The sequence below is a fragment of the Macadamia integrifolia genome, unplaced genomic scaffold (assembly GCF_013358625.1).
Source record: "Macadamia integrifolia cultivar HAES 741 unplaced genomic scaffold, SCU_Mint_v3 scaffold1795, whole genome shotgun sequence".
Lineage (NCBI taxonomy): Eukaryota > Viridiplantae > Streptophyta > Magnoliopsida > Proteales > Proteaceae > Macadamia > Macadamia integrifolia.
In genome coordinates this window covers 101,294-115,462 of record NW_024868356.1, presented here as the reverse complement: position 1 = coordinate 115,462, position 14,169 = coordinate 101,294, and the positions used below count along the sequence as shown (strand labels likewise).

The 14,169-nt window shown below is 46.8% G+C and overlaps 1 pseudogene; it reads right to left on the bottom strand.

Moving 5' to 3' along the window:
* Positions 1-626: 626 nt before the first annotated feature.
* On the bottom strand, positions 627-13,532 carry LOC122064854 (annotated as a pseudogene).
* Between the last annotated feature and the right edge of the window lie 637 nt (positions 13,533-14,169).

The following is a 14,169-nucleotide window of genomic DNA, read 5'->3' as shown; positions in this document are numbered from 1 at the left end:
TCTTTGGATTAAACTATGACGGAATACAAGACATCATACACCAACAGAAATTGTAAGAAACAGGGGGTTTTTAGGTTTTACTTTGTCTCTTCTATCTATGTCTTGCTGGTCCCTATATATCCAGCCAGAGAGGATCTAAATCCTTCAGGTCTCTAGAATTGTTGGATTTTTTTTTATTATTATTATTTTTTATTTATTTATTTATTTATTTATTTATTTATTTTTAGAAACCACAATTGTTGGATGCACCGTGTAAGGGTTGGAGAGATCCGAATCCATACCTTACATTTCAATTTACATTTGTTCTAATCCAAGTGAAGATAATAAAAAGTTTCAAGTCGTAGTTGTTACAACTTACAACTGGGTCTTTTACAACTTTAATCCGTTGTGCCAATCTAATATGTCCAGAAATAGAAAACAGAATGGGAAGCTCTCATGGTCAATGGGTATTGGCTAAGTCAACCTCTTGGATGGTATAGATTATCTGAAAATCATATCCCATAAGATCGATTCCTTCCATCAAGGCTTCAATCGGTCTTGGATTTGGTCTTCCTCTCTCTCTCTCTGTGTCTGTCGCCTTGACCCAATCTATGGAATGTCTCATCTCTGATCAAAACCAGTAGTGTCTAGTTCTGCAAACATAGCCATTCCTTCACTGCTTTCCCTTTGGCGACAAAGCAACCAACATTTTTCCGATCAATTCTCATAGGGCTTTTCAACCGAACCATCATCTCTTTAACCAGTGCTTTCACCGGTGACTCTCCCCTAACGCCACTATGCCTTCCAGCCCCCACAGACAATGATAACCGCTGCTGGAACGACCAACCTTTCCGCTATGGAATCCTGATCTCAGCTCTTCTATCCACTGTAACATGATCACCAAAGCAAAACCCAAATGCATTCTGTGCAAATCCTATGTCCCCTCAGAACAACTCCATTTCAAGGTTTCCACTAGCACTGGCGATCCAATCAGTTCTTCAACCAGCAAACCCTCTTCTCTCGGTAACTTCTCAATCAGGTCTTCCATGGAAAGAGGAAGAAGCTTAGGCTCTTGAAGAAATGACATAATTGTGGGACATGAATTCAGGATGAAATTGTAAGTGCGGACAGAGAATTGAATGCCTGAATCCTTCATTTTGTGGAGCCATGATACCATTTCTGATAGCTCTGAATGGGTGCTGATCTGGAAAAAATTGACTGGATGATCTTTCCTATAGTTCCTGGTGCTCTAGCCGACTTGCACAGAAGAGAGGACAGGGGAGAGCCGGGCTGACTCGACAGGGGACTCTTCAATGCCTAAGTCAGATCTTTCCACAGCAAATGCTCAAGAGAGATTTTCTTAGTCAAAGAAGTGATCGATCTCTCCCCTTTTTTTAGGAGGCTTACCTTGATATTTATAGGCTACTAATGGAGGGAGGATGGGAGACATTTGTGGAGAGTCCTGTTAGGCGGAGAGTCCTCAAGAGTAATGGTTCTCTAATGTTAGGAATATTTCAGATCCTATACCAAGGGAATATTCCCCTCTTATCTCGGAAATGCCAACCGTGGGAGGGGTGGACGTCTTAATGACGTGTAGTGGATAGAGTCATGTCCTTGTAGATAGGGATTATGTTCCTTGAATATAGGAGTAGGCGAGAGCACGTTTCTACGAACCTTGTTGTCGGCGTCAAGCCGAGGTGGCAGCACGGCCAGGTGAGATGCTGAGGTGACAGCTCATGTTGATGTAGAGGGCCGAGGTGGCAGCACGGCCAGGTGAGATACCGAGGTGATAGCTCGGGCTGACAAGGTAACAGTGCAGCATTGGTCAAGATGCTCCTTGCTCATGCCGCGGTTGGGGAGAAATGCCCTCATCACCAGCCCCCCGCTCTAACAGTTTGGCTCGGATAGATAGAGCATTAAATGCTGTTGACTTCTCAATCATGTGCCGCTCACTTAACGCGAAATGTATTGGTCCTGCCACATATCTCGGAGACGTTATTTCACCTCAGGCAAGCGAAGAGGCCGTTCTGTTCACCGTTGATCTCAGCCAGATCCAGCCATCCATTCTCTACCGCCTTCTCCTATAAATAGGGTATGTTTTTTCCAGAAGTCTTGTCATTCGTTCATGTGATAAAGTCATCTCAGCTCACTCCTACCCTAAGTCTGAACATCCTCAGCATCTCAGAGCAGCCCGGTACGGACATCCAGCTCATCCTATGACAAGTAAGTAAGATTATGTTATGGTTGTGACCCATCGATCCTCTATGCAGCCCTCCGTGTACCCTAGCGTTAGTCCCGGTGATCCTGATATGGCATCTGCGCGTGACCCGGATTCTCCCAACTAGACCCCCTTGACGACCATGAGGCCTGGGGAAAACCATCTTAAGTGCCTGATTCTTGATCCCTCATCCTCCAATGGTGATACTTCTAGCAGTCAGGGCTCCGACGATAGCTCCGGTTCTGATGGCAGCTCCGGCTCTGAGTCTGTGGAGGTGGTCTCGCCTGAGACCGTCCCAACCAGGGGTGGAGCTAGCTCAGTTGCCCCTACTCAGCCCCTCATTGTTGTGGCAATAGGCACTCTGGATGCAGGCCCCTCAGGTACCGAAGTCCCTAAGGCTGGCCTAGTAAGTCCGAGGGGGAAGGCTCTGCTTCCTCCTTCGGAGAGAAGAAAACTACGATCAATACCCCAAGCATCTTGACGCCCAAGGTACTCGTCCTGATCCGAAGTCAATACAGTATCCCCAATTACGTGGTGATGCGCATCCCAAACAAGAATGAACAGGTGGACGCCTCTGGGGACGAGGTGGCCCTTTATGATGTCACCTTCCAGAGCGGCCTGAGGATTCCTGTGCCTAAGCTGGTCAACTCAATTGGATCACTGGTGCCTCGCTCCTAGGCAGCTGACTCCGAACTCATGGAGGACTGTTCTTGGCTTTGAGATGTTTGTCTCGAAGTTGGGTCGGATCGTGATGCTGGACCTATTCCGAAAGATGTTCTCGGTGACGAGGTACACCTCGGGGTGGTATTACTTCACCAAAAGGGAGAGGGATGGTCCTTATAGTGACCTGAATATGTTCCTCAACATTCCTTCCTAGGTGAAGAAATAGAAGGAGAGGTACTTTTACGTGGTGATGCATGGGAACCCCTTCAAGAGCAGCTGAGTCAAGCCCACCCTCTCCGTGCGAAACCGAGCACCCAAGCTCTCCCCAGCTAACCTCCAAACATATCAGATGTGTTTGGGTGGGGAGGCTATGGATGTTGGCATGCTGCAGGATGAAGACTTCCTTCGAGAGTGGGAGCTGAGTGAAGTCCCTAGTGAGGATCCAATCGAGTCCGATTCATGGTGGTTCAGCTCAGTTTTTTATAGTTTTAGCATGTTTCCATTACTGATCCATCTCGGCTCTTTCTTGTCTTGCAGTGGTTAATGTGAAGGTCAATAATAAAGCCCTTGCCACAGTAGCTGTGGAGGTGAGGAAGAAGGAGGCGGCTGAGCAGGTCTCCAAGAAGACTACAAACAAAGGCAATGCAGCGGCGAGCGTAGACCTTGGGGCGAAGGTCGCCCCTCCCCCTGGCATAGGTAACAAGGCCTCACCACTTATTATTGGGGCCAATCCAGGGAAAGAGATGCCCCCCAATCTAATATTCAGCTCGGCACGGGACTCCGAGCTCTCTAAAAGGCAAGGAGCTAGTGGGCACTGGAGAGAAGGCGCCTGGGAAAACCGACACGCCCGACAGAGTAGGGGCAGGCACCAATGGCCAAAAGAGGAGGCGTTCACTCGTGGAGGAGGCATAGTAGGGCAACCCTCCCAAGGTGGCCCGAATGGGAAAGTAGCCCGTGGATCCTTGGGTGGACCTGTTAGAGAACGGCACCATGTTGGACCCCATTGTAGCTCGGTTTTGGTGCCGTCGTACCCGTCCCAAGTTGGACATTGCCTGTGTGAGGAAGTTACCCGATATCGACTTCTCGAAATAGGTCTACACCCGGATGGGCAACGTAAGTATTTTCCTCCTCTCATTCTTTGTGCTTGCTTGAGTTTCAGGTATTCATGACCCTGCTGGATCCTTGTATGGTATTGCTTTTACGGTTGAGGCTGCTCAACGGTTTGAGAACATGGCCATTAGTCATGCCAAGGTGAACGACGAGGTAATGCATCTTTGGGGGGAGCTCCAGATGGCCACGGGTCAGCTAGAGAGTGAGAAGAAAAAGGCCTGATTTGAGGAGCAAAAAGTGAGAGACAATAAGGAGAGAGCTGGCGAGCTAGAGTGTGAGGTCGCTAAGTAGCTCAGGATCAACAGCGGCCTTATCAAGGAGAAGGATGTATTTCAGAGCGAGTTGGCTGAGGCTTATGAGGCCAGTAAAAGGAAAGAAGCTGAACTTTTGGCTCAGATTTCTGAGCTGGAAAAGAAGTATCAGGCCGACCTGGCGTCAAACGATGAGGTCGCTGCTAAGAGGTGGCTAAACTCTGAAGTTGGTCAGAAATAACTAGTTGACATCAACGTCTCTTCATTTCAGGCCGACTCCGAAGATGCCATTCAGTTCGTCCTTGGCAAGATGCTAGATTATAACTTTTCTGAATATGAGCAGTGCGCTCCTACCCCAGCTCCTTCAGTGCAGCTCACCAGTCAGGCCGAGGTTGGTGAAGAGGTGACTCAAGCCGACCCTAAAGCAACCAAATGAACCACCTCTCTCCCTCTTGAGCCAGCCCCCCAATTTCCACAATACTGATGTTATCTTTTCCCTTTTCCCCTTTGCGGGAGTGATGTAAACTTCTTTCTTTTCTTCTTCTTCTCCTCTTTTTTTAATGTAAAAATCCCCTTTGGGAGTCGATGTAATTTTTGACGGTTTCTTCCCTCCTTTATTAATGAAAAAAAATTCTTCATTTCTTGTGCCTCATCCATTTCTGTAAGGTAGTTCCATTATTTGGTTGAGCTTGATCTGGTCTTATGTATCTTAGTATTACGAAGCATTATGCCTAGACGTGGGCAGTAGCAATGCCGAGCTGAAGCTCAAACTTAATGCCTTAGATAGTCTTTGAGATGCCAAACCTGGATTTGATTTTGATGGTGCCGAGCTGGAGCTGGGCCTTAGTTGATGCCGAGCTGAAGCTCAAACTTAATGCCTTAGACGATCTTTGAGTCACCAAACTAAGGTCTGGTCTTAGATGCTGCCGAGCTGGAGCTCGGTCTTTATGCCTTAGATGTTAAGGCCTTTAAGTTGCCACACTAGGGTCTGGTCTTGGTAGTGCCGAGCTAGAGCTCGGTCTTAGATGCTGTCGAACTGGAGCTCGATCTTTATGCCTTAGATGTTAAGGTCTTTAATTTATCAAACTAGGGTCTGGTCTTGGTAGTGCCGATCTGGAGCTCGGTCTTTATGCCTTAGATGTTAAGGTCTTTAAGTTGCCACACTAGGGCCTGGTCTTGGTAGTGCCGAGCTGGAGCTCGATCTTAGATGCTGTCGAGCTGGAGCTCAGTCTTTATGCCTTAGATGTTAAGGTCTTTAAGTTGCCAAACTAAGGTCTGGTCTTGGTAGTGCCGAGTTGGAACTCGGTCTTAGATGCTACCGAGCTGAAGCTCGGTCTTCATACCTTAGATGTTAAGGTCTTTAAGTTGCCAAACTAGGGTCTGGTCTTGGTTAGATGCAGCCAAATTGGAGCTTGGTCTTTATGCCTTAGATGTTAAGTCTTTAAGTTACCAAACTAGGGTCTGGTCTTGGTAGTGCTGAGCTGGAGCTCGGTCTTAGATCCTACCGAGCTAAAGCTCGGCCTTTATGCCTTTGAAGAGCCGAATATTTGAGAGAAGCTTCATAGTTTATTGATGTGTGGCAGGGGCTTGCAGCAAATACATTGCTTATAAATAGAGTCTAATCTGCTCCGTGAATGAAATTGAATAATTGAAATATGAAAACTAAGGTGCTGAAATATAAAATCAATAAGACTAACGCCCAGTCAAATGGACTTCGATGCAATCTACAATCTACTAGTTAAACTTTTTGAGATTTTCAACATTCCATGCTCTGGGTATAGTTGTACCCTCCTGAGTCTACAAGTGACAAGTACCGGGGTGCACCACTGTGGAGACTACGTATGGGCCTTCCCAGTTTGTGCTTAGCTTGCCATCACTTCTTAGGTCTATTGCAGCTGCTTTTCTGAGGACCAAGTCACCTAATATGAATTCCCGTGGCCTGACCTTTCGGTTGTGGTACTACCTGACTTTTTGTTTTTAAGTTTCATCCGCACTAAAGCTTCTTCTCAAACTTCGTCTATAAAGTCGATATTTACTTGGAGCCCTGCCTCATTCTGTGATGCTTCGAAAACTATTGATCAGAACGAGGCTTAAGTCACTTCCACAGGGGTTAATGCCTCAGTCCCGTATACCAATCGGAATGGTGTCTTCTTTATGGGGGTTCGAGCTGAGGTGCGATATGCCCAAAGTACACTGAGTAGCTGGCCTGCCCAGTTCTTCTTCTCCTAATCCAACCTCTTCTTTATTCCATCTAGAAGTATGTGGTTGGATTTTTCTACCTGGTCGTTCAATTTTGGGTGTGCTACAGCAGTGTTTCAAAAATCAATGTTAAAATTACTGTAAAAGAGCCTGAATTTCTGATTGTTGAATTGCCAACCATTATCTGTGAGCAGTATCTTTGGGACACCATATCGGTAAATGACGTCATCCCTTATGAACTTTTCTACAGCCTGCTCAGTGATCTTGGCTAGGTCCACCCATTTAATGAAGTAATCAATAGCGATGATCAAGAATTAGACACCGCCCTTTCCTTTCTTGAACTGTCCTAGGATATCAATTCCCCACATTGCGAACGGGATCGGGCAAATTATAGAACTAAGTTCTGTAGCCAGGACGTGCAGTATCAGGGCGTGTACTTGACACTTAAAGCATCGTCGGATGAACTTCATTGTGTCTTGTTACATTTTTTGCTAGTAGAATCCTTGGCGCAACACCTTGTAGGCTAGTGCCCTTCCTCTGATGTGTCCCCCACAAATTCCTTCATGGACCTCTTGGAGTGCCTCTTTAGCTCGGTTTGGCGGTAGGCACTTCAGCAAGGGCCAGGATATTACCCTTTTATACAGTACTTCACTTTGGAGAGCGTATCTAGCAGCCCTCTTCTTAACTGCTCTTGCTTTTATCTGATCTCCTGGGAGATGCCCATCTCGTAAATAGTCCATAATAGGATCCATCCAGCTCGGCTTAGCTTGCTGCGTATTGTTGCACATCACTTCTTGCTCATAGGTAGGTTGGTCTAGTACTTCAAAGTATACCAAGCTGGCGTAGTCCCCGAGTTCTGCTGTAACTAGGTTGGAGAGGGCATCTGCTATTGTATTTTTATCCTGCGGGATCTATACCATTGCGAACGTGTTGAAACTGGTCACCAGATGACATATTTCTTTCAAATATTTGGCCATTATCTCTTCTTTGGCCTCGTATTTCCCATTAACTTGGTTCACAATTAGTTGGAAGTCACTATGTGCAACCAGGTCGTCTGTCATTACAGCTTTTGCCAGTTTGATTCTCGTAATCAGGGCTTCGTATTCTGCCTCGTTATTTATTATGGAGAATACAAATCTGAAGGCATACTGTATCGTTAATTCCTCAGGGCTTCACAGCACAAGGTCTACGCCGTTCCTTGTTGTGGTGCTGGATCCATCAACAAAGAGTTCTCACTTTTGGTCCAACCTGGCCTCAGGCTCTGCTGCTTCTTCAGCCTGTGTACATTCTACCAAGAAATTAGCCAGTGCCTGGCCCTTGATTGTGCTTCTCAGCTGGAATTCAATGTTATGCTCACTTAACTCGACAGCCCAACTCACCATATGTCCCGCTACGCTAGGGCTATAAAGTGACTTTCTTAGTGGTTGATCAGCTAGTATAGCTATGGTGTGTGCTTGGAAGTAGGGCCTTAACTTCCTAGCTGCCACGACCAATGCCAATGCAAACCTCTCAATTCTCCGATACCTTGTATTTGCTTCTAGGAGCACATGACTCACATAGTAGATGGTCCTTTATGTCTTTCCCTCTTCTCCCATAAGGACTGTGCTAACGGCTACCGTGGAGGTAGCGAGGTAAAGTTGTAGCTCCTCTCTAAGCTCTGATCGGCTCAGTAGAGGGGGCCAGGTTAGGCAAGCTTTGATTTCATTAAAAGCTGCTTTGCATTCCTCCGTCCAGCAAAATTGATGTTGACCTTTTCTTCCTTTTAGTAGCTTAAAGAAGGGGAGACACTTATCTCTAGCTCAGGACAAGAACCTGCTCAGTGCGGCCAGACACCCCATCAGTTTTTGAACTTCACAAATGTTTCTTGGCGTGCACATTTCTTGAATGGCCTCGATTTTGGAGGGGTTTGCTTCTATTCCCTTTTATGATACTGGGAAGCCCTGAAATTTTCCAGAGGTTACTCCAAATGCACACTTGGTAGGATTTAGTCTCATCTGGTTCTTCCGTAGGACATCAAAGGCCTCCTTCAGATCTAGCATCTGATCAGTGCCTTTCACGCTCTTGACTAGTATATCATCAACGTAAACTTCCATAGTCCTTCCGATCTGGCTTCGGAATATTGTATTCACCATCCTCTAGTAAGTGGCTCCGGCATTCTTTAGGCCAAAAGGCATTGCAGTGTAGCAGTAGTTGCCCTGAGTGGTGAGGAAAGCAGTTTTCTCCTTATCTTTCACCTTCATCTTAATCTGGTTATAGCTAGAATATGCATCCATGAAGGTCAGTATTTCATGGCCTGCAATCGAGTCTATAAGGGAGTCAATCCGTGGCAAAGGATAGCAATCATTGGGACAGGCCTTGTTCAAGTCAGTGTAGTCTATATATATCCTCCACTTTTCGTTGGACTTCAGAACCATGACCACATTGGCTAGCCAGGTCGGGTACTTTACTTCCCTCACAAACCTCGCGGCTAGGAGTTTGTCAACCTCCTTGTTGATGATGGTGTTCCGCTCAATCATGAAGCTCTTGCTCTTCTACTGGACAGGTTTGAAGCTATGGTTAACGTCCAGACTGTGCTCAACTACAGCCCTGGAGATGCCTGGCATATCAGAAACCTTCCATGCAAAAATATCAGAGTTTTTTCCAAGGAAGTTCAAAATCTCATCGCGGCGTTGGGAGCTCAGCAATGCTCTGAGCTGAACAATTTTTGACGGCTCGGCCTCTGTAATTGGGACTGTAGGCAGCTATTCCACTGGCTCGACTCAATTTAGGAGACTTTCATCTTGGCAATCAACAATTTTTACCATACACGCTAGGCCTGAACATGGTTTCTTGACAGACTTTATGAAGTTGGCATAGCATTCCCAGGATTCTTTTTTGCTAGACTTGCATTCCCCGACTCCATTGCTGGTGGGGAATTTGACTTTCATGTGCCTAGTGGACACAATCATCCCAAGGCCATTGAGACCAAGTAGGCTAAGGATTGCATTGTAGGGTGAGGCAATCTTGGCGACCATAAAAGAAACCATAGTAATGGCTGTCTGAGCTCCCTGTTTGATGGTCACAGGAAAGTCTATAACTCCTTCTAGCTCTGATGGCGTGCCTAAAAATCCATACAAGGGTCCTCGGGCCAGCTTTAAGGCATCTGTGCCAAGCCCCAATTTTACGAAGGCTTCATAGGACATAAGGTCAACAGAGGCTCCTGTGTCCACTAGGACCCTATGGAAGGGGTGGTGGCCACCACTAATTGAACTACGATAACGTCGTTGTGAGACCAGTTCAACTCTTCCAGATCTCTATCAGAGAATGTAATGGGTGGATCCGTTCTAAGGGCTTTGACTGCCTATTCCGCGATGCATACAAACAGCACATGTGCTTTGGCTTTTCTAACTGATTCCACAATGGGTCTGCCCATGATTATTAGAATGGTTGGACCCACGGGCTAGTTATCATACTAGTAAGCCCAATCCATGGTTGTATCCTTGGGCGGCTTAGCTTTATCTCAGCTCAGCCTGACATCATCTCTCCTCGACTCGGGCTAGTTCCCAACATATTTCTGCTTTAAATACTTGTTAAGGTATCTAGCCCTGATGAGCTCATCAATTTTCCTTTTCAGAGACTTGCAGTCTTTAGTGTCATATCCATGGTCATGGTGGTACCGAAAGTACCGATTGGGGTTCCTCTCCTCTGGTTTAGCAGTTATTGGCCTGGACCAACGAAAATATTTCTGATCTTGGATCTCTAAGAGCAGGTTTATTCGGGAATGATCAAGTTCATAGCGCTCGGGCTCACCTATGTCAAGCGACTGATCTGTTCTGTTCTTCTTTAGCCCGCGAGAATCATCCCTAGGCCTCAGAGGCCTTTTCTTCTCCTTCTCTAATTGATCACCCCTGTCAGCTATTCCTCTGGCAGCCAGGAATTCTACCATGTTGGTGTATTGATTGCACCGTCTCAACAGCTCGGGCATTGTCTCTGGCAGGTCAAGGGTCAGAGATTGGACCAAATCAGGGTACATTAGCCTGTTGCACAATGTGTTATATGCCACTCCTTCTAGTAGGTTTTTTACCTCCAGCGTCACCTTAGTGAATCGAGCAAGGAATTCTCTTATAGTCTCTCTTGCTCCCTACCTCATGTTCATCACGTTTTGTGTGGTTTTCTTCTGCTTCATACTAGCTTGGAAATGTGTGAGGAACGCTCTTGTCAGCTCTTCATAGCTGTGGATGGACCGGGGCCATAAGTTTGACATCCACACCAGCGCAGGTCCTTTTAATGAGGTTGAAAGGCTCGACAAAGAATTACGTCTGACCTACCATAAACTGTCGTGGCCGAGCTGTAGTACAGAAGATGATCATGGGCATCTGTGGTGCCGTCATATCCATCAAAGATGGGTATCATGAAATTTGGGGGTATTCAGCATCTATCAGTTTGTCGGATAGTGCATTATGTGCCAAATTTACAGTTATGTGGGTTGGGTGCCTTTGTCTCTGCATTCCTTCTACTCGCTCAGTGAGGCACTAGATGTGGCTCTCCAAGTCATCCCTTCTCTCCTCGGCTCTGTGACCCAATGAGCATCATGCCCTTTCGGCTCATTTGGGGCTTCTTCCTCAATCTTGGTGACCACCAAGCCAATCCTGACCTTGCCACGGTGCACCTCTGGTTGGCCTGGGAGGCAAGCCCTGACCTCCATGGGGTGGTTCTTGCCGAGCAGCCCTCCGGGAGGAGTTCTCACATTCTTCTCTAAGCGGACGCGCGCCTCTAGTGAGTCTTTGAGGTGATAGCTGGCGTCTTCCTACCCTGGGTGGGGATCTTCGAGCATCACATGTCTCTAGACTCCGGTTACGTGTAGGATGACCTGCTCTCCCATTCTGGGCAAGAAGGGGACCTTACCAATTCCCCTCGGTAAGAGACCGGGTTGGTACCAAATGAACAATGCATGATGTTCTGGCAGACCCTCTCCTGGATGTTGATTGAGGGGTGACACTGTTGTTAGGAAATTCGTCATTGGGTTGTCTATCCAAAACAAGCCTAGGTGGCTGTGTTGAACCAGTCGGTGGCACAGGAAGTGCTGAGCCGAACTGATGTATGAAGTCCCGCACCAACATGTTTGTCGCTAACACCTACAACTGCAGGCTTTGCATCTGCTCTTCCATATTTGGGTGAGTTACCTAGGATGATGGGACATGGCGAGATAGCTGAGGGTTTTGCTCACGTTGATCTCCCTCTCCCTGGGTAACTTTCGCGTCAAGCCGGGCTTACTGGGGCCCTTGTGGAGGGGTCTCCACTGGGACATTCTCCTATTCTGCCATTGGCGGTGAATGAGGACATCCAAGTGGTAAATCGCGAGTGGACCTTACTCACATTGTTGTAGAAGAAACGACCTTCTCACTCCTTAATTGCATTGATCCAAGGTAGCTTTTGTAACTATTTCCCACAGACAGCGTCAATCTGATGTGGTAAAAATTGACTGGATGATCTTCCCTGTAGTTCCTAGTACTCCAGTCGATCTGCACAGAAGAGAGGACAAGGGAGAGCCAGGCTGACCCGACAGGGGACTCTCCGATGCCTATGTCAAATCTTTCCACAGTAGATGCTCAAGAGAGCTTTTTCCAATCAAAGAAGTGATCGATCTCTCTCCTTTTTAAGGGAGGCTTACTTGATATTTATAGGCTGCTGATGGAGGGAGGATGGGAGACGTTTGTGGAGAGTCCTGTTAGGCAGAGAGTCCTCGAGAGTAATGGTTCTCTAATGCAGGGAATATTCCAGATCCTAGGGTATACCAAGGGAATATTCCCCTCTTATCTCGAAAATGCCAACTGTGGGAGGGGTGGACGTCTTGATGACATGTAGTGGATAGAGTCCTATCATCGTGGATAAGGATTACATTCCTTGAATGTAGGAGTGGACGAGAGCATGTTTTTGGGAACCTTATTGTTGGTGTCAGGCCGAAGTGGCAGCACGGCCAGGTGAGATGCTGAGGTGACAGCTCGGGCTGATGGAGGGCCGAGGTGGTAGCATGGCCAGATGAGATGTCGAGGTGATAGCTCAGACTGATGGAGGGCCGAGGTGGCAGCATGGCCAGGTGAGATGCTGAGGTGACAGCTTGGGTAGATGGAGGGCTGAGGTAGTAGCACGGCCAGGTGAGATGCCGAGGCGACAGCTCGGGCTGACAAGGTAACAATGCAGCATTGGTCAGGATGCTCTTTGCTTGTGCCGCGGTTAGGGAGAAATGCCCTCATCAGGTGCCATACAACAAAACAACGATATTGGAGCAGATTTTATCCAAAACGTAGCCTGCATCCTCCATCAGTCCATAAACCCTTCGCATCTCTGTCAAAGATCCCTTTCTCCCATACCCATTTATGCTACACCTGAATTCATAGGGAGAGGGCTTGAATCCTGCTGAAGCCGTCTCCTCCTCCATCAATTCCTCGACTTCATAGGGAAGATCCAAGCTACACAACCCATGTATCATTGTCTTTGAAGTTCGTTGTCTCAGAGAAAAATTGGGGGAACTGGACAGAAGTTGCTTCAGATTTTTGTAAGACTCGGTAACCCCTTTCTTCGATCCTTGCTTGGAATAGGAATCGATTAGATCAAAGTAAAAGAGAGCCAGGTCTTGAAACCCTAGCTTCTGAACTGATTCAAAGAGTAGAGTTTTTGCATCTTCAAACTGTCCTTACTAGTCCAGTAACGCAATGAGAGATGACACCAGCTTAGGTTTTCAATAAAACCAAGAAGTTATGGTGATCCTCGCTTAGAACTGCAATGGTCAAAGGAAGGAATGGATTAACGAAATACACAAAGTAAATTATAAGGGAGAAGAGGGAGTGGAAGGTTACGAGGAGAGCCAGAGAGGAGAGGTTGGGGTGGATGTTGTCGGAGGAGAGGAGATGGGAGAAGGCGTCGAGAGCAATGGGTTTTGATGATGAAGCAACGAACTTCCAGATCAAACAGTGGGTGGAGGAGTCGTCTCCAGCTGTGGCGGCAAGGGAGGAGAAGAAGCAGTGGCCCTGCTTGCTCAGAGCAAAGATGGTGGCAGACAACGGTGGCCGTTGCTTGTGCTGGTTGTGGAGATTCCATGAGAAAAGCAGGGACACTTGTACTCTCCCTGCCATTAAAGTTCTACTACGATTGCCTTCTTTACTTATGATAAGTGATTACTGGTCAGAACTTTATAATGGAATGTAGGATGGAATGAATTTACCCCTCAAGATTTGGAGGAGCTGCAACGAGATCACATCATGGTTTCAAGTATTGGTATCTTGGTGTTGTATCCACCGTATCGTATCGATCTTGATTGGTTATCCATATCATTTTAGGGGTAAAATAGTTAAAAAATACTTTTTTACTAAAAATAAAATGGCAAAAATGATCGATACGCATCAATCTTCTCTAATACTAATTCGGATTGGATTGGTATCGGTAGAGATCGATACCGGTACCAATACCAAGAACTAAATCCATGGTCCACATCCTCTGCAGTGAGCAGTGAGGTGCGGTAAGCATCGAATGATTGAGAGCATCCTCATGCACCTCATAGGGCTTTCAGCCACCCAATGCTCACTATACCGATGTAACGACTACAGACGATTTTCACACAACTACAACTATCTAGTCCAGTCTAACCATGCGCAAGGTTGAGAATGAGCAGGATGTCATTTGTAGAAACCTCCTTCCGTCCCAACTTATCCCCACACCCTAACCCAACTCCACAGCTCCACCCTATATATGGCCCCCGGTCTATACCCTATA